Source organism: Coturnix japonica, chromosome 1, assembly GCF_054131305.1.
Source record: "Coturnix japonica strain WE chromosome 1, WE-NBRP24, whole genome shotgun sequence".
Taxonomy (NCBI): domain Eukaryota; kingdom Metazoa; phylum Chordata; class Aves; order Galliformes; family Phasianidae; genus Coturnix; species Coturnix japonica.
The window spans coordinates 113,490,724-113,512,715 of NC_140663.1; the positions used below are offsets into that span (position 1 = coordinate 113,490,724).

General features: G+C 38.8%; 1 protein-coding gene across 6 annotated transcripts in view; it reads right to left on the reverse strand.

Annotated features, from left to right (window-relative positions):
• FRMPD4 (FERM and PDZ domain containing 4) overlaps nucleotides 1-21,992 on the reverse strand; it is a 325,110-nt gene that overhangs the window by 287,153 nt on the left and 15,965 nt on the right. The window lies entirely within an intron of this gene.

The following is a 21,992-nucleotide window of genomic DNA, read 5'->3' on the forward strand; positions in this document are numbered from 1 at the left end:
TGTGTCTTTGCTAAATAGGCTGATAAGCCCTTTACTTCCTGCCTGTGCATTATTTCTTCCTTTTGTTGTGGGCCTGTGCCTGTGCTGTCCCTCCACCCCAGACATGAGCAGAGAGCCAAACAAGTAGGCTCTAGCAGCCAGGTGAAAAACAATGCTTTTTTTTTTCTTAATTTTAAAACTTGTATTGCTAGGAGAGCAAAAAGAACAGGCAGTACGAACACTCACTGTGAACCGAGTCTCAAACTATTCTTTAAAACAATAACAAGAGAGGATGATTGATCATCTATTTACACTGAGAGAACATTGAGCCACCAGCTGCCCGACACTCACTGGCCTACCATAGGCCTAAATGGTTTGGGCTTATTCAGAAATGCCTTATGAAGTGTTTCATGTTACTACATGAAAATATTTACATGGTTCACCCATGGAACTATATTTGTTTATTGTTATGACACTTTTTTTTTTTAGAAAGCAAAGTCCCTGTGCCTGTCATTCACATTGCTGTGTTGACTGGTAAAAGTTATGAGGGTAACAGAGTCTCATCTGGTTAGAAACTGGTTTATTTATAAAAACTGTCATTTATTTAGAGACTGAGGAGACAGGACAAGATCTTACAAAGCTAACTGTAGCTTATATACCATATATAAAATTAAGCACATATGTCCTGAATCAAACAAGGCCCCAATCCTGAGTAGTTGGTGCTCCAATATTTCTCCCATATAGATACCTTAAAACACAACGGTGAGAGCCAGAGAAATGAAAGAGGAGTTAAGTGGCCTCTAGAACAACTGTGATTTCCAGATCTGTTGGTGAGAAGGCAGATGTGGTCCTAGGATGTAAAGACGCATAGAAAAGCAGAAAGCTGATCAAAAATGCCATGCTCAGCTCCTTCAAGCAGTATGTTTGAGAACAGAGGAAAGCAGGTGCAGAAGAACGCTAAAAGAGACTTAAAGGTAATGATGAGTCTGTCTTATGAGAAGAGGCTGAAAGAGCTTAGCCTAGCAAAATGAAGACAAAAAGCGAAAAGATTGCAGTTTATGGATATATCCATATGGTAAGCATAGGGTATGTACCCAAAATGATAGGGCTTTACGATAAGTCATTAACATTTAAGAGAAATTACCTTTCTTTCTCATCCCAATGAGTTAGATGAAATACTGCTAAGTTAATAACAACTTCTATATTTTTGTTTTCCTGGGCAGAAGTTATTGCAACAATAGAACTTTTCTAAAGTGGCTGTGGAGACGCTTTTGGAATAGCTGACATTCTGGGGGTCCATTAAGAGCAGTATCATGGGACATATAATTCTGAGATGTGCAGGCATTCAACATGGAATAGGAGGCTGTGGTATCAGTGTGCTTAATTCTATTTATGGCTCTTTGGGTACCAGCATCACAGCAAGAAGATATGAAACCACATCTCAGCTGTAGGAAAAGGATGAGATTTGCAAGCTTGAGGGCTCTATTTTATGAGTAAATATATCTAGTTTGGACTGGCTTTGGAGCCTTCACCTGCATGTCGATATCACGTTCTGGTATAATATCTTCATTTGTAGAAATATCAACAAGATAGTGCAGAAGACTACGGTGAACTCACAGTGAGATCCAACTCTTTCATGTACGCTTTAAGTTACTACTATGGGATTCTTCTCAGCAGCTCCTTAAATTTAGGGATCAAACACTAGCGACTCACACCTTACACTTAAGGTGGACAGGCAGCTATCACTCCTGTGCATCTCCTTCTAGAAAAAGGGATATAAATTGCCTTTTGCAGGTGCATTATTTTCTCAGTCAGTTCCAGTGAGATCCTGGCACCCCTGATGCCTATCTTTGACTAAAGGCTTGTCTCCTCAATGACTAAAGTTATGCGAGATAAATAAACATTTGAAGGTGACAAAGGTACATGTAAATGCTGAATAAGAACAGACAGCCAAAGACAGAAAAACAACATGTATTTAGCATCTCAGTAACAAACCATAATTGAACATGAAATTCCTAATCTTAAACCAGGAATCTGACATCAATTCCTGGCTGAAATCTTAGCTGGCTTTTTTTAGAGCAGAACAGTAAATACCTCCTTCTGAGGATGTTTTGTTACTATGTACTATTATAATTTTATTGCTCTTACCCAGCCTAATTTAATCAGGACACTTAATACTAATGTTTTGTGTAATCGTAACTATCCTACTGTAGATGGTTGGCCAGAAAGAAGCCTTAATTTCATAAAGCATGTCACATCTGCATGTTATGCTTTTTCCACAGGAGTTGTTTCCTCACTGATTATTGTTCTTTCCTTTCACCTAAGTTACCCATTTAGTTCTATAGAGTTTTTTCCTCTAAGGTCAAGATTGTTTTTTAATGATATGAAATCTTAAAAAAGATACTTAACTATGCTGCATTTCAGTGCCATAAAGGGCTTAAATTCATCAAGTCGGAATGACTTTCTACCTCCTGAGATAACAGCTGAAGGTTCAGTGATGTTTCTGCAGTTCTTCATGGTATTGCTCATATCCAGATGTTGTACATGAGTAGAGGAGCATGATGATAAAATCTGTTGAGTAATGGGTTGTTGATGTGTAGCTGGCGATCGGAAGGTTTGAAGAAAGCTATTACTTTGGCATTGTAGTCAGGTACTTACAGAACATTATTTGGCGAGGTGACTGTTTATGACTGTGTCATGTTCTGTTCTGTAGTACTCTTGGGCTAGTTGTATTTTAAGCCATTAAATTCTTTTTTCAGCCTTGAATCTTCAAAGCCTACATCTTTTCTAGAATACGTTTCTTTAGTGATTACTGTACATTTACAGATCCCTATGAAATATAGTAACACTTACAGATATTCTGTCCCCATTTATGTGTTATTGAGAAATCCCTCTGCTCACCTTGGATCACGCATCACTTTTTATCCTTTCACTGAGTGGAGATTTGTCAGGCACATCCTTATTTTTTATTGACCCGTGTAGCGCATTAAACACTACATGTTTTTGATGTTGCCATATAATTTAGTGAGGCAGATACGACATGTCACATACAAATGCAAAGTTAAATCACAGATGGTTGAAAATTGATATAAGAGCAGACAAGATTTTCTAGCTGGTGAGATAAGAATGAATAAATCCAAAAGCCTAAAGGATACTCCAGGCTTTTGCATGGAACAAAATAAGTGCAAATCTTAGAACTGGGGCAACAATTCTGCTGAAGCCGTGCACACATAATCAAACACATCTAGGCAGGCTCATTGAAGGGATAGTTAACAATGACTACTGGTTGCTGTCACGAATTGAAAACTCCTACAGCACATTAAACCTGATACTTAATTGTTTTTAGATGTTGCCGTCCACAGATGAGATCAAGACAAGAGGTGGAACCTAAGGCAACACAAAGATAGTAACGTTTTCTGCTTCAGTGAACAAAGCAATAGCAGTGCATTATTTCTTTTAAAATAAACTGATCCTCATAAAATTAAAAAAGAAAAAAAAAGATTACTTTTTTCATAATGGATACTATGAAATATTCAACGCAGAATATGAAAGGAGCAGAGTTATCTACAGTGGCTCTTTTACTGACAAAAGGACCTACTCAGGAACATCTCCAACACATGCATATAAGGTAAGCTCTATTCATGGCATCCCTCAGACTAACGTGCAACCTGAAAACTGCAAGGCATGTGTTTAGAGTGTTGTTTGAATAAATATGATTTCACAAATCGTAAGAAAATATATGAAGATGAATCAGTAAAATAGAAATGTAAAATGCAAATGTGCACGCTTGAAGATATTCACAATAAAGGAAAATGGAGGGAAGTGTCAAATCACACCCACCCTGTCTCAAGGCAAATCTGGAATCTGCCAATAGTTTTGTTTTTTCTTTCTCATACGTTAACCAAAATAGAGTGCAGGCTGAAAATTCTGTGGCAACTTCATGGAAAACGATAAAAGTAGGAACATGAAAATCATTGGAACACTGAAAAATCAGGTCAAACAGTGAAGTCTTCTTTCCATTATGTTACTCGGTTGTGATAAAAATGATCAAATATGTGGCGAGTGTCAAAAGTCAGAGGCATGTTCTATTTTGCATCAAGGAATCATCAAAACGAAAAGGCAGTTACATGAGAAAGGCAGGTATGGGGAAAGTTACCTTTGTTAGCTTCATAAATGTATTATAATTCTCCAACACCACAATATGTTTATGGCTTATAAATTTGCCAGCTTGTCAATATACAAACATAAAATATTCGATTGTTTTCTCTGCCAGAATAGGACATGAGCATGAAACTCTCTGAGAAATGTTGTAAGCCTTTGTTCTGCGTGGATTTCCCTGGGAAATATCTGCAACCGTCTGGGTAAAAGGGGAGAAAATATAACCATTTCATGGGAGCAAAATAGTTTACATTCAGAGATTTAAAAAAAAAACACAAAACCACAGTGAACAGGAACTTCACAGACACAGCGATCATATCTGGGTGCCAAAACCTAGTTTTCTCAGTCCATATTTAGGCACTTGCAGATAGGTGGCCTACTTGTCAGCAATACTAACATTCACAAATGAGAAAGAAATTGCCAGTTTCTCCTAAAACCCAAGCAGCTTACACAAAACTGCCTGAATATCTGAGGAGCCAAACTTTAGCACATCGTTCTGAAGATTTCAGCCTATCTTTTTAAAGATCACACATGCTGTATTTTATCTGCTAAGACATGTCCTCATGATCTCAACAGCAGGTTCAATAAATCTCGACCCATTATGTGCAGGGTCTTAGAAAGCAGATAATTATTCTTCGCTGAGGCATGTCGTCGTGCACTGCAGGTGCTATTCCTGACCAGAGCACTAACAGAAATGACTGTGTTTGGTTTTGGTGTAGCGGTGTGTATACAAGGTGTGTACAGTTAAGCAGACTATGCGACTTGCATTAAGAATGCTGCTTTTTCTAGGTGGAAGCAAGGCTGCCAGTCTGCCTGCAGAATAAAATATGGCAAGGTAGTCACTTGTTCAGCATACTGAGTAACGCGATAAGGAGCCTTCTGTGCTCAAGGCGTTTCTGATTATTCAGTGACCACTAGAAGGAAGTGTTGAGGATTTTCATTTTGTTCAGGCTACGCAGTGCTCTGCCCTAACATAGCTTAGCTATAAATACTGAAGCAGAATTACCATAGAAAGAGGGAATATAGGATGAGCGATAGGAGCTTCAAAGCTGGAAGGGATGACAATACGCCATAAAATTCGCAAACGTTTCTTGGGAAAGTGCAGGCAATTCCAAGAAATGCACTACAGCCAACAGAAACATTTTGTAAACGCAACACAGTTAGGAAATCTTTTATTTATGGCGTTTGTGGAACAAGGGAAGGCAATGATATTACCTTCTACCAGGACACAAGCAGACTTGTAAAGGTATTCATTATAGTTCAGAAGATGATATGGGGACAAGTGGATTACTCTTTCCAAAGGTTGGTGAAGAATCTAAAAAGGGGCAGTCTCCGAATAGAGATCCTGCTCCCTGGCTGCTAATCCTTAAATGAGAGCGAGGAGGGGTGGACTCTGGGCCCACCCCCATCCAGTGACCTAGATGCATCTGTGCGCACTGGGTTAGCCACACTTTTTCACCTGCTACTCAATCAGTGGTTCAGGCCATGACCTAGCAGTTCCCATATTCTGTATGAGCCTTATGCTTTTGGTAAGGAGGTGCTAGGAAATAAGTTTTGTAATGCCAATGAGCAAGTGTGGGTGACATGCGACATGGCTGAGTAATCTGCAGGTGGAGGTGCTTGTGCCATGTCTTCTGCTAACCAAAACCTGCCCAGATTATTTATGAAAATTGATTGCTGAGATGCATTTCACATCTGCATTTTCATCTTTGGCTACCAGTTCCAGTCTGGGCGAAATTGAAGGACCCCCATTGTCTCCATACCCTTTCTCAGACTTGTCTTACCCTACCCCTTTGCAGCACTCCTGGTCCCAAAGCTGAAAGCAAGGGGGTCATCTGCAGAGCACTCCCAGCAGAAGGCCATTTACACCATGAGCCCCAGCAGCAGCCAATGCAGCCTAGGTCCTAGGTCATGCCCTTTGATCACACAAGTGACTGTATGTGCCTAGTGTCAAATGAGAGTCAAAGAGCCAATGCACAGTGTAAGACCCATCAGTCTGTACAGATCAGCTTACAGAGGAGAGACATTTTAGATCACAATGCAAGATCACTTTCTTTGTGCTCCCTAGTAGAAACAGTCTTTAGAATTCACTGACATTTAATCATCTGCCTCGTATCACTCCTTTTCAGAGTAGTTATTTTGGTGCTGTGTGGGGGTTGTCACAGAAATGGTTGCCTAATTCTGATCTAAATTTTGTGAAGCGCACCCAGATCTTATGAGAAGCGTTTTTCATCCAAATGTAATAATGAAAGGAATTAAAAGTGATTCTGTTTCATGAAAGAGCAGTGACATACTTTCCAGATATCCCTAGCTCTTTCAAAAAGTAACCTAGCACAATTTCCACGAGGCTGATGGAAAAATGTCCATACATCAATGCATAGGTTCACACTGCCTGACCTATCTCTTTAGTCTCAGTGGTTAGAGGTGAATGGATTTGCAGTCAGGTCCAATAAATCAGGACGTATTCCATGTAAACTACAGACATTGGTATTTTCAAACCACTGCCAGCATTATAAAATGGCTGAGATTCAGAACTATTTTGAAGCTTAGCAGCCAGAAAAATACCAGTGAAACTGCCAAGATGCTCGCTGCTTCATACAGCAAGGAACACAGATCTAAATGAGATTTTTCCTCTTGTGGAGAGGCAGTAAGGAAGGGGAGGTGAGGAAAGGGCCTGCACACTTCATTCTCTCTGAAATACACAGCGGCTGCAGATATAAATCAATCCCTTGAGTGCTTTAGGAGTAGTTTTAAGACAGAAATGTTGTCCAGGTAACAGCTTCTTGTTTTTCTCCATTGAGACTAGTACTACTATATGTTTACAATATTCCAATAGCATTTATCCCAGGACAATTCCTTCAAAGTTTGATTTGTGCATGTCTGCATTTTGTTATTTTACATAAGTAAACACGTAAATTTTAGAGATCCATGACATAAAAGATTGCCTGTAGGATTAAAAGAGAAAATCCTAAAAAATCCTTAATATTCCTTTTAAAAAGCTAAATACCAGTTTTGCTTCAGGATTTAGCTGGTAATTGATCTGACGGGCCAGGCCCTATGCTTCTCAAAATTGGATGATCTCTCCTACTAGGGCTGTGTTCTTTACTTTCTGTGACAGACCATAGCAAAGCAAATTATAGCCATAGCTGAAAAATGTTGATCTTAGTGCGTAGTATTTGATATCTTTATGACACAGCAAAGTGACCTGCTTTTCTTAGGGAACATCTCGTTCAAACTTTTTGAATGCACAACCTAATTCTGTTCATACAGTTTTACATAATGTTCGAAAATCTAGTAGGCAAGGTAGGCAAATTTTCCAGATATAGAATCATAGTTTGGCTTTGAGTTGGAAGGGACCCTTAAAGGCCATCTGATCCAACTCCTTTGCAATGAACAGGGACACTTACAGCTTGACCAAGTGCTCAAGTCCACGTCCAACCTGACCTTGAGTGTCTACCTCTCTGGGCTACCTGTGGCAGTGCCTCACCACCTTCATTGCACATAATCTTGTGCAATTTGAATGTGCATTTCTAGTCATTACTAGCCTGAATGCTTTACATTTTAATATTTTAGTTTGTATAATAATTTTTTCCTTTTTAAAAAGGACTTCTGCTCTGATATTCATGGCAGATCCCAAGTCCTTCTACAGACTGCGGGTTGATGCTAATTTAAAGTCTGAATAATGAAACTTGTTTTTTCAGTTTAAAACACTGAATGAAAATTATCTGCTGCTGTGATAATTAATTAACAATATTATCAGGAAGTATAGATAATAAGCATTCAAGAGAAGGCAGATTTCAAGATTTTCAACATTCAGCATATTTTGCATATACACTATGCTGTGCATCACTGTATGAAGAGGGCTTTTGATGGTGGTTTGATCAACATATTTTTGTGTTTATCTGGAAGATCTTTCTTTTAAAAATGTGCCAAAACTCTACTGATTCTGAGCCAGGAATTAAGCCATGCACCTGTACCAGCATTCAGTGCAGTCTCCAGTTAGAGCTCCACAAAGACAAGTATAAGACCTCCACACTCATTAAAAAAAAAAACAAAAAAAACCCACCTGAATGAAGACTAAAGCCTAAACACCATAAATAAACAGAAAATAAATGTTCTACAAAGGACTTGCAAGACCAAGTCCAGCCTGTCGTGCTGCTAACAATGTCTTACTGAATGGCAACAAATAGAATCAGTCATAGAACCATAGAATCACTCAGGTTGGAAAAGACCTTAATGATCATTGAGTCCAACCACAACCCAACCATACTACCCTAACTAACAACCCTCTGATAAATCGTGTCCCTGAGCACCACATCCAAATGGTTTTTAAACACATCCAGGGTTGGTGACTCAACCACCTCCATGGGAAGCCTATTCCAATGCTGCTGGAATACGGACTGCTTAACAGCCCTTTCTGCAAAGAAGTGCTTCCTAATATCCAAACTAAACCTCCCCTTGTGCAGCTTGAGGCCATTTCCCCTCATCCTGTGACCTGTCACTAGTGAGGAGACCAACCCCACTCCTGCTATAAGCAACTTTCAGGTATTGGAAGAGAGCAATCAGGTCTCCCCTCAGCCTTTTATTTCCCCACATTAAAGAGTCCCAGTTCCTTCAGTTGCTCCTCATAGGGCATATTCTCCATGCCCTTCACAAGCCTTGTTGCCCTTCTTTGGAGCTGCTCCAGCACCTCAATGTCCTTTCTGTACTGAGGTGCCCAAAACTGAACATGGTACCTGAGATGAGGCCTCACCAGTGCTAAGTAGAGGGACAGGATGACTTCCCTAGTCCTGCTCACCACACCATTCTTGATCCAAGCCAGGATGCCATTGGCCTTCTTGGCCACCTGGGCACACTGCTGGCTCATATTCAGCCAACCGCCCACCAACACACCAAGGTCCCTTTCCATCAGGCAGCTTTCCAGACACTCCTCTCAAAGCCTGCTTTGCTTTCTCTGCTCTAGCACTGAAGAAATTCTCTCCTTCACCTCCAAAGCCTGCTGAACTGTTCTCTCATCTCCACTTCAGTCTTCCAATCCAAGGATGAACTGCAGGTTCCACCTGCTCACTGCATCGATCTATTTAACCTTCTTTTTCTGAGGACTCTCAGTGTCCCTGAGGGAGCAGCCTCACCTTCCCCCAGGAGGTCCCTCTTAAAATAACATGAAACATCCTTGGAATAAATAAATCAGGTGCCAGCCCGTGCCTATACTACTTTTCTAAGCGTGATCAGCCCCAGATTTTGCATACTAAATGTTGTAGTTTAAGATTTCCTCAGTAAATACTTCTTTAAGAGATATGACGGCATTTGGTTTAAGACTACCTCAGGATAAAAATGGCTTAGCATAGTTTGAAAACATGTCAAAAGATAGTTTTTTTTTCCAAAGATACAGTATCCACTTGAATAATTATTCTTGTTATCCACTCGGTAACACTGGCTATCCTCCAGGGTCCATTTCTCATATGCTCCTGCCAGATGAATGGTCGAATTGTCAAAAAGCCATTGCAGTATGAAGATGAATTAGGATCACACAGTAAGGGTCATGACAACCCACATCAAATTCCTGCTTAAAATGTTTGCTATACGTTTGTGACTAATGAACTCCACTTACCTGAAAGTCACCTCAAACTGTGGTTCTCTCCAGGTCCCTACTAATCAGTGGAGACTGACTGCAGGCACTTGCTGAGTACTGATGGGTGTTTCAGAGTAGAAGTGTTGGGTCTCTGTCTCCCCAACACCAGTTGTGCTCCAAAGTGAGATGCCTCAGCCAGAGTTTGTGCTGAGGTAAGCCTAGGCCATTCCTCAGTTTGACAGCCAGATGAAGAGTAAAAGGAGAACAGCTGCCTATCATCAGCTAAGCTGCGTTAAGAGATATACTCACTATGTATACAGAAGCTTCCATGTTTGAATCCATGTTATCACATGTAGTTTTACTTTCATTCCTCAGTACAGCCTATCCTGCCAAAAGAGATCCCAAATCTCCTGGCACTTGCTCAGTATTGCACTGTTACCAAGTTTCCAGCTTGCTATTACACCTCTGTCAGCATTCTGTCCATCTGGGTCCAGTTTGCTATGGATTAATGTGTTTTCACATTTTCATTCTTACTTTTTAGCATTAAATACTCATGGCCCTGTTTGCAAAGGAGTTAAAGCTTACAGCAGTAGTCAGACTGCAACCATGTGAAGGCTAGACATATCTAGACAAACTGGAATGATTTGACACAGAATTTAAATCAAAACATCTCGCCTTACGTAAACAGAAATACAATTTTAAAAGTTAAACTAAATAAGATGAAAGATGAAATAGGTCCTGAGGATATCTGGTAAGTTTATCGAGGCTACTTCTTCTATTATAACTTACGTGGCATAAAAAGGTATGTGGCCAAAGGACTGCACAGATTGCTAGATCTCCAACCTGAAGAATATACAGTCCAGTACTCTGATTCAGGCAAAATATCCAATGAAATCCAATAGAAATGCATGCTAATAAAAACTCTCAATAAAGGAAACCTAGGCACCAGCGATTAACACAGTTTGATTATGCGTATGTACTACGACATGCAGATCGTGGACCAAAGCCCAAAACGTTATGAGGCTGACTTTTATTTAAAGGTTTTTAAAAGTTGTGCATTCTAATTCACTTCTCCTTTGGCCTCTAAGCTTTTAGAAAGCCCTAAGTTAATTCCTTCAAGCTTTCATCTGTAAATCCAAGGGTTGGTAACTTGCATCTAGTGGTATCAGAGCTTTCAGGTAATCTTGAGAGATAAAAAATAAATATTTTTTTAAAAAATTAAAAAAATAAAAATTAAATTAAAATTAATTTAATTAAAAATAAATTTAAAAATTTAAAAAATAAACATATTTTTATGAGTTTGGCAAATATTGGATAAATCTCAGAATTAAATCTTCAGAATAGGGAAGCATTTCCTTTACTTCCTTTCAGCACTTCAGAAACTATGTGGATTAGTTTTCTGTTATCTGTCAGCCAAACTTTTATATAAATATATACAACATGTAAATAAGTAAATAACCTATTTCCTAAATATACATTATGAATTGATCTAATTCTACCTTATGCATCTAGAAGAAATTTCCATGCACTCATGCATTTCCCAGGAACAAATTAATTAAATATCACCAAAAAATCTAAATCTTTTTTTTGTCTCAAATCATACCTTGATGGGTCAGATGCAGTAAAGGGTCTTGAAAATGGATGAACAAATCATAGAATTACCCAGGTTGGAAAAGACCTCAAACATCATCAAGTCCAACCACAGCCTAGCCATAGTACCCTAACTCTAACAACCCTCTGCTAAATCATATCCCTGAGCACCACATCCAAACAGCTCTTAAACACATCCAGGGATGCCAATTCCACCACCTCCCTGGGGAGCCTATTCCAGTACTTAACTACCCTTATTGTGAATGTTAGTTATATTTATGTCTATCTTTAGCCATTTCTACCCATTCAGAGGAAGTTAGGGAGACTTTTCTCATCTGAAGTTTGTGTCTCATCTGACTTTGTGTTACAGTCTGTACTGAGGTGATTTATATATGACCTAGCATAGAATAGCAGCTGCTAGAAATTTTGTTAACCACTTTAAACTGAACATATCAGAGAAAGAAAATAATTGAGGATTCTAATAACAGAGCTGCTAATACCTCTGCTTTAACAGCAAAGAAACTCAGAAAGCCTGGGCAGTCAGCAATTGATGTGCTGGATTAGACTCTAGACCCAGTATCCTCTCTTCCCTGGTAGTTTCAATGCCACACTTCAAAGGAACCCTTATAAGGGCAAATGGGACACATGCAACCACATATACACACAGGTCTCATCCCAGTTTCTGAGCAAAGATGAACTTAAATCCCACAGCATGAGGCTTAGCATCCTTTGCAATTATTTTTTGACACTATTTTTCATTCCACATATTTTTTATTTTCATGTAGTTCATAATGCCATCACCTACATTCATTCATTAGACATATTTTTATGTCAAAAAATAATGCTTTGAATCATTATATAAGGCTGCACACACAGTGCACAGTTACAGTTACATCCAAGTTCATCTGCAGAAATTAATAGGCCCCATACTCTTCCCCTGTGGAGGTTTCCGAGGTATGTACTGGTCTAACCCATTGCAGGGGTAACAACACTACAGGTAACACTGATAGCACCTTCATGCCACATTAATTCCACGTATTCAGGTTCATCTCACACTGCACTTTCCCCAAAAGATGTCAGATATAAACTTCTGCTATCCATAGATATTGACTGATGCGCAATTTTTGTTTGCTTCATAATGAAATGCATAGGGTAGAGGAACAGATACAAATTCTATTATCAGCATCCTGCCAGTATCGCTTCCCTGTCTTTTGGAAGAAATATGCTACTGCGGTTCTCACTGAAATCTGAATTTTGGCCCTCTCAGTGGGAAAACTGATGGACCTTAACACAATTTCGATGAGAAATCACTGAGTTAAGAGTCATTAGCCCAATGGTGCCAGTACAGCTCAAGACACTCATGACCTCTTAAAAGAAAAGAAGAAGTGATCAAGCTGAGCTTCACAGCATCCTACACAAAAGAATCACTGGGGCAGAAGAACAACTGATCATATTTTTGGTTTGGATGTACTCCCACAAAGTGGAAAATGGAATGACTGGTAATTAGTGACAAACGTTGAAGGCAGAAGCAGGCTATGTGAGTGAGGATCACTCACAATACATGAAAAAATAATCTAAATCGGCAATATAATCCAAAGACACAAACCAGTGACCAGCAGCATTTTGGAGAAGTTTAGAAACCGATGTAGAGAAATACCTACAATATTCTTAGAGAATTTTAAAATTGCAGTTTTGTAGTGATCTCTATAGCGTGGTTGCCTAGTTACAGAGCAGAATCCTTGGAATGACAGAGAAAGTAGCAGTCATACGTGTTTAACCCTCCCCAACTATTAGCAATGGCTTGGCTTGTCTATAAATCAGAGTAATGCAAGCTGATAGTGTGGCATCCCACAACATGCCTGAATTCACACAAGCATTTTACACAATTTTATGCCTGTTTTGAGTTAAAGCAGCTACTTATAATTTTAAATTATTCATATCAGATCATAAGCAATCACTGTGCAGAGTGGAATCCATCAGTCATGGCTGTTAGACCACAGAGGTGGACAGAGATTCAACTATTCAAGGAAGAGATAGGCAAAGGATTTTTTTCAGTTTGTTTTATGAAGTACTGCAGATGACTCCATGACATATCACTGTGGTGCTGAGAATGTTGTAGCATAAGAATTGTCTCAACACAGTGGGAAGGTTAAAGCAAGAAGTATTTTTACAAAATTATGCCACTGTTCTCTGTAATTGATTTGGGGACTCGAGCAATTTAGTTCGTCGAGATTTTGAGTTTGTATACAGTCTAAACTATTTCCATATCCAATGCATAGATGATTCACCACCAGTATCATGCTGCCATGCTTGACCCTATGAAGTCATCCTTGGCACCCATGAATAAACCTTCCAATATTCAGTTCAACTTTAAAACACACTTTCTTTACACAATAAGAACAGTAAAAACATTCAGGAAGGCAAGATTTCACTCCTTTTATCACCCTGCCTACTGAATTCTTCTGCAGCTTGCAAAGTAAGACATAGGAGCCAAAGGATCCCTGTCAGCCTGCCTTCTAAAATACCTAGTCTGTATTTCAAACACCACAGGTAATCTTCTGGAGCTTATTTGTTTCAGAATCATTGAACTAGTAATTACATGCCAATTTAAGGACAGACATTACTATTATCAAGGCCATATGGTGGCACAACAGATATTAAAAAAGACAGATTTATGTATTAGTTATTAAGAGTTTCTGTTCACTCGTAGGTCATAATTTATATTTTGGTGCTGGTGTCATTTACTTGAAAGATCTTTTGTTTTGACACTCTAATAAGCTCTCTATAGACTCAGACTGTTTTTTCCATGGCTGATATTTTTCACACAATCCTACTGTAAACACAATACACATTCACTGAAGAATGTAGTTTCAGTAGTTGGCTGTGATACTCAGTTGTCTTAGTAAAAGCACCCAAAATTCCAAAAACCCATTGCAACTAGCTTTCTCTATAGTTTAATTATTTTCCTGCATATGGGATAGTTGGCTAGAATAGCAACTGGGGATTATTTTTATTTTTCTCTCTATAACTGTAATGACATGATTAGGCAGATGTTTCATTGCAGATTTTTTTTAGACCAGTATGATTTTAAAACACTGAAAACAATACCCTCTAGAATAAAGTTTAATATTGCAACTTCAAGAGTTTCAGCTGCATTAGAGTAGACCAAAGAGCTTTCCCTCAGTTCGTTAAAGTGAAATTCTAAATTCATCAGACATCAAAGGTGAGCAATATTGTATGAAAATACTCTGTGAATACTTTCTATCCATTATCCCCCTTCACATAAACTGACAAATAATTTAAACAGATGCCACTTACCTAAAAACAAAACAACAGCAACAACATTAGAAGCATACCTATATGTCTTTGTGGTGCATCAATTACTGCTCCTAACTATATACTATAATTACTGTACCTAACTGTAACACCTTCACACATCATTGTGTATATGTAAGTATGCATATATACAGAATTTGCTTCAAAAGTAATGCCCCATAATTATTTCAATGGAAATGACAATAAGTAGGAAGAACAAAACAACACTGTTAGATAGAGCAAATTCTCAGCTACAGAATACTTCTTTTCAACATAGTCCCCACCATGATGAGCTATGCATTTTCACTAACAGTGAACAAGAGCCTGCATGCCATGGTTGTACAAATCTGCACCAGTGGAGGTGAGCCACTATTGCCATCACCACTGCTGAAACAAACGTACTGCCTCACTGCACTCACATACACTGTTTGCTCTCCAGAAGCATTAATCAGTGAAGCATCAGTGAGTGTCAACAAGTGCCAGTTTTTCTATGAGGAGAAATTCAGCGATACAATTTTACTTTACTTTACCCATGATTCCATGTCAGATACCATTTTGTCAAACTGCATTTCCGCTGTCATCTGGCAGCAGAATAATCTGGCAACAAATATAATGGGATGTTGGTGGGAAGGTTCAGATTCTACTGCTGTACCACCAGCATCTGTCTCTGATATCATAGGCCAACAGAATAAAGTAGGATGCATTACTTTCAGAGCAGCCCATGTATGCATATATGCATGTGTTTGTATGAAACAGAAGTGGCTATATCTCTATCAAACATACAAAATCTTCTTTTTAAAGCCTAGTAGTTCAGTGTGAAAAGATGGTATAAGAGACTATCAAGTCTACAACTTTTCCTTATATGACAAAGTGCTAAAGCGAATGTAGTTCATATTGAATATATTTGCTTTTTTCCACTGTGTCTAGTCTGAAATTTTGTAAAATAGAGATACATGTTTTATATTTTGGATGCCATATTCCTTCCACTGTTATGTTACCCCAGGTGTCATTCAAGTAGTAGATAGCAATATCTGTATTTAAAAAACAAAACAAAACAAAACAAAAAATACAACCATTTGAGAGTGCAGTTATTAATGCAAGTTCAGAAGACTTTTTTTAGATGCTGTGTGCCATTTTTCTGTCACCACTGTTGCACTCCCACCACTTTTGATTTGTGTTTGTTCTCAATCAACTTATTCATTGGCTGGCCTAAATATTTATTCCACTTAAATTTCAGGCCAAGATTTGGAAAAGACACACCATTTAGGCTGCCGTGATGGATGACCTACTCTTGCCCATTTCTCTGTCTTTCTACAACATTCAGTGTATTCACCGCAGCGAGTAGTTATTTTACCTTGAGGAAGTTAATGGTTAAGCACTGAGCTGGAAAACATCCTTTGTATAGAATGCAATCAGAGTACTGATGGCCTACTTTGTCTTACTTGCCTTAGATATGAAGACCCTCCAGCTTCAACATCAATCACTCTTTCTTCTCAATCCATACAAAGGCACTGGATAAAATTATGAGATTTCATCTGAAATACCAACAACGTGGATCACTTTCTGTTCCAATGGTAGGTAAGTTTCTTACTCCATAAAATTTATCCTCTATCAACTAGGTCCAAAGTTAGAATGAATCCTGCTCAGATCCCTGGATAACGCCCCATGAAAGAACAGGCTGCATAGGCTGCACTGCTTACTCTCTTTAGCTAGAATTCTTGCCCACATCCTCTGCCAGGCTTCCCATAGGAAACTGTGGGACTGTTGCTTTTTGACTAGTTTTCTTTCATCTGCTGTTGAAATCTGTTACAGACACTCGCACAGTCACCAATATCACTCTACCAACTAATCCTGACCCACAAGCTCTCAGCTTGCTCATCACGCATCCCACGGCAGAACTCCACGCTTTTGCACTGCCCACTCATATATAGGGCAGTTCACCCGTCATGCCATCCTTTCCAAAGAGACTGTGTCTATGCAATCCCACCACATCCTTATGTTCCCAGTGAAATCTTAGCCCTGCAGTTGCATGCACAACTGTAATTCCTCCTTCTTCAGGCGTCAATGTACAGGGAGTTTATGAAAGCACCCAACTGTGAACTTTCCCCATGAACGGTACAAGAGCTTCCTCCATAATGCTGTGGGGAATGTAACAGTAATGGAGTACCAGTAATGGAAAGAGAGCAATATTAAGAAGAACATGCCGTATCACGGCTCTTTTCACTGCCAGGGAACTTCATTTGCAACACTAAATAAATGGGGTTTTGACCTGGGACTTTTCCTGTACACTTCACAAATTCAGCACTCTAGCAGATAAAATCACTCTTCTGAGTAGAAGAAAGCCTGAATTCCTACTCATGTATAACAAACATGGTCACAATGGTCTGAGATTCATCACCCTTAGAGTGGTTCATTGTAACTCAGGTTCTCCAAGGACAAAACACTGACTTGAAATCATAACTTACGTTATAATGACAAAACTGTTTTTGGGAGGCAACTGTAGGGATCTGTTGTCATGCTGACACATTAATGATTCCCTCTTTAATAGCAGATTACTTTCAAAATAGCTTTCCTCATGTTTATACTCTACATGCAGATCACAAGCATGAACCGATGCCTGTATCATTAAAGAAACAAGACTTCCCTCAGTATTTAAATTCTGTACTTCTGTCAAATGCAAGAGTTAAACTCATGAAAACTCTACAGACTAAAAATAGTGAATTCCTTTTCAAGGAGATATGGGGGAAAAGATTTCACTGCTTGCTGGTCCAAAAGTAAGAGCTTCCCTTTAGTCAAACAGTCCACAAGACAAAGCCATTACTATTATTCAGAAGATGTTTTTCTTCTATTTGCCTTCTAATCTTGTGCACATACATCATGATGCAACAGAGATAGAAATAAGGACATTTTACAACAGCGCCACTGGGATTTTTCAGGTATTACAGAATCAGGATTTTCCTGTCAAAGTAATGCTATTTTAGGTGGTGTTAACAGCACCTGCTCCAGGTTGAAACAAAAGTAAAGCCCGGGGATACCGTGATCCCTCTGTACATCCCCCAGTGTGGCGAGTGCAAGTTCTGCAAGAATCCTAAAACTAATTTTAGGATTTAAAACAAGGAGGAAGGCATACTGAAAAAACAACACAGTAAAATGCATTTGGCTAATAAAAATCACTCCACTCACATCAAATGCTTATTCTCATCTTTACAATTGTATGGTATTCTACAGGTGTGGGAATAAGGTTATGTTTAGAACAGGTTTATGAAAATCATTCAGAGTTGTAAGTCCTAAATCTACTGATACGTTTAGACATATGTTCAATATATCCGTATTAATGCTCCAGCAGATTGGTGTCATTTTCAGATGAACTGATTATTACTAATTTTGTTATTTTTATGTGTCATGTGAAATATTGTTTTTAAATTCTTGTAGTTTCAACCTTTGTGAAAGTTGATGTTTTAAGATTTATTCTAGAAAGCATCAAGTTTACACATAGAAGTAGATATGAGTGAGATGACACAACTCTTTCTTTTCTCCTTCTTCATCAAGACATAAAGATTGAACAGTTCTTAGCAACACCATAGCAATATAGTAAATATATGTATTTCTTATGTATATAAACAGGGCATTGCTGGGTGATGCACAATCAAAGCTACTACTAAATCCTTGTTCTGATGGCTGAGCAATTTTCCTTCTAAAAGGACACAAATGGAAACAAAATTCTAATCAGTGGGGACTCATTCTTTAGTGATCGCTTTCATTTTCATTTTAAAATGTGATAGAAGATCATACAGTCCTTGTTTTCCTTGAAGATGATTTTGGATGATCTGGCAACAGCTGGATTTTTAGGACTATAGGTTCTTAACCATATTACAGTGCAATGGTTAAATCTCATCCTGTATAACTTGAGCCTGCAACATGTTGCACATCAAATTTAAGCCAATTCATCAAGGTTCTGTATTTACGCAAAGTCAAGGACAAGTATCCACTAAAAACACCCTGAGTTACCTTCCATCTCCCGCAATTCTGTGATTCTGTGAAATGCAAGTAAATCAGAAGTACTGCGGAGACAGTAAAAATACAGGAGAAAAAGGATATGGAGAAAAGCCTCCTCACAGAAGTCATCAATTAGCTTGTTAATTAGAAAAGGAAGCAGATGTAGACTTTCATGGAAAAACATAGTATTAACTGTTCCTTGAAAGAAGGTGAACATACCTTGTGTAATGCTTGTCCAGAAAAACAGCATGCTGAGTGAGAGAAAACCCTAAATATGTGTGTTTTAATGAGGATAGCGAATATTTGCTCAAAGTCTTCTGACTTTATTTTTCTGGGCTACATTTGTTCGAACTGGAGGAAAAAAGCGAACAAACTTTTAATAAACCCAGCTGAGGACTGCACCTTAAGCAGTAATCATAAACAAATGACCAGCTATTTCAGCTTCCTTAAAAATGGTTAAACATGGGGTAAAAAACTGGGAAATATTACGCTGGCACCGCAGGACATTTAGAATTAAAGTAATCTGTTTTATTTCTGGAAACAATGTAGCCCTTCTCCTTATTGTGGCCCAGAGAGGAGGAGAGGTGGGTGGTTGTGCAAACAGCTGTGGGTGTAGGTGCCAGCCCCGTGGGGGCTCAGGGTGACAACATGAAATGAATGAGGGAGACTTTTCAGTTTGACCTGACAGGCAGTGGTTTGAGATGGGCAGTATTTGCCTTTCTTTCTGTGTACAGTGCTGTAGGGATATATTTTCAATAGAGTTCAGCCCTGGTACAAAGAATGCAAAATGTCTGCCACATTCTTTACTCATCTCCCCAGTAAGCTCAAAGCATTAAACTGCTGTAAATCTGTAAGTGCAGTTTTTACAATGTTTATTCTATTTCATCTCCAGTCTGATAATGGGATATTTCTTCACAGCACCACTATCATCAGTGTCAGATGAATCTCGGAAAGGTGAAATTTCATTTTAGTTTGGATAAGCATATGAATATTTAGAAGATTCTTTGAATCAGATATGGCTCTGAACCAGAGCTGAGTATGTGACAAGTGCAGTGTTTTTCATGAGTTTTCAGACACTTTTGCAGTGAGTTACACCTGTAAATATAGAGAAAGCAATGCCCCTGGAGTGCTCTGGCATTTTGTGGTGAAAAAAAAAACAAAATCTACAAGTATGGCTTGATTTATAGGTCACATTTTAACTTAGAGCTTGGTCTAGTTTAAGTAAGAATAAAGCCCATCTGTATGGGAACTACTGAATCACAGCCTGAACTTCTGATTGACCTCCTGAGGCAAGCACCGATTTAGCCATGGGAAAATTGGTGAAGGCAATTCAGCTGTGTGACTGGAAGGGGTGGAGCCTGACTGCACCTCTCCTAGACCCCATTTAAGGGCCAACTGCCAGAGGGGGGATTTCTTTCTGGAGATTGCTCTTCTTGGAGTTTTCTCTACGCAGGTGAGCATGTTCTATTTGTTTCCAATTATCTCTTTCCAACATGATAATACTTCCAGCTTTATGATCTGTGGATACCAATCTGATAATGCCTTTCTTTGTATTTTTTTGACTACACGCTATCTTATTGGGTGCAGGACTAAGAAATTAGTAGGGGTGTAGTGTATTTTTCCTACTGATAGAATATGAGGTTTCATATAGTAGTAGGGAGAAAATAAGAGCACATATTACATAACAGTAGCATGATGGATGAATATTGTCTCATCTAATTGCAGACTCCTTAATGTTAGATATCTAAGTCTACCTTCCCTTTATAGTTAATACGATCATCTTAATAGAACACCATTTGCTGACCTATCTCAGATGCCTGTTTTTGGAAGAGATGAATGGTTTTCAGGAGATTTTAGACGAGGGCAACAGCACTTTCAAAACACTAAAGCTGTGAAATAGAGTCTCAAAAACTTTTAATCTTCCTACATGAAAGAGAAGTAGAGTGAATCCTCATGTTTTCATAGATCAGTGGCAGGAGCTCTTGGAAGCAGTGCTCTCTCTCACTTAGTTTTTGTGCTGTTTATATCCTCCATGAATTTGTTGTTAGTAATAATGAAGAGAACGCGAGTGGCAATTCTACATTGGTTTCATTCAAATGAACTTAAAGAAAACTATTTGTATTTCAATCCAAACCTTCACTCCTTTTCTTCTTTTACCACAATACTCCTAGGCTTCCTAGCAACAGTCCATAAATTCAGAGGTGATGCCCCCAGATGAACAACAGATCACAACAATAAATGCTGTTTTGTTTTGTTTTAAGCCTTTGACCATTTCAGAATTACTTTGTTGACTGCTCCACTTCACTGTATCTTTTTGTAACATTTTTAACATTTGTATATCTTTTTAGAGCTGCTCCTCCCAAAGTTGTATTTATTATTATTATTATTATTATTATTACTATTATTATTATTATTATCCCAGCAGTGTAGTCCATCCACAAAGCTTTCCTCTCATCTCCCTAAAACATATTGGCGTAGAGTTCACAGTGGGCAATATGTATTCCTAAATCAGTGACAGCTTTACTGTGTTATCCAAAATCCAGCAGGGTCAGAAAATCATAGTTGTATTACACTGATAACTGCCAAACCCCAACTTTTCAGTTTAATATGTAGTGTTGGAAAGACTATAACCATCTCATAGTGATTAAAAGACTGCCTTAAATAATCTAGAGAATACAGAGCATTTACTATTTATAACTTCTGCTTTCCGTGTAGGAACTATAGAGCTGTACGTGTGCTGTTCAGTTACCCAAAATGGCAGTCAGGAGATAATAGGTACACTGAGAAGTTATTTATTTCAATGCAAATTGTTCATACTGTACTGCCACTTGAGTTGTAACACCTCAAGTCCAGTCTGCAGGGGTAGGCAGGACCACTCAAAGAATAGTTAACCTCACATACTCTGAAAGATTTCAGAAACAAACTACAGGTCACAGCTTGTAGAGAATGTCAGTACTAAAGTGATTGAGTGGAAAGGTAGATGAGTTTAATACACAAGAGTAATACATGAAGGTTTAAGGTAATGCACAAAACTTCTGCGTGGCTCTGCTTTTTAAGTAATTAAGTTACCGATTTTCCTCGTTAAATGCAGCCTGCCTGCTCTTGTTGCTGGGATTCTCTACCTGGCCTGAAAGTCGAGGAGCTCACTTTCACACTGGCCACGCAGAAGGAAAAAGCTACTCAAGTAAGACCCCATTCTTCATGCCCCTAAAACTGTACCACCACTCTTGCCAGAGGCTGCAGAGGGAGGAACCTTTGCTATCAGATGAGGAAGGAAGCCCAAGTAGCACCTGTATAGGGCAAAGGAGGAGTCACACTATGACTTCCAAAGGCTTTGAGGGATTTTCAGAGACCCCTTGCACTCAAGGCTCGTGCTTTACCT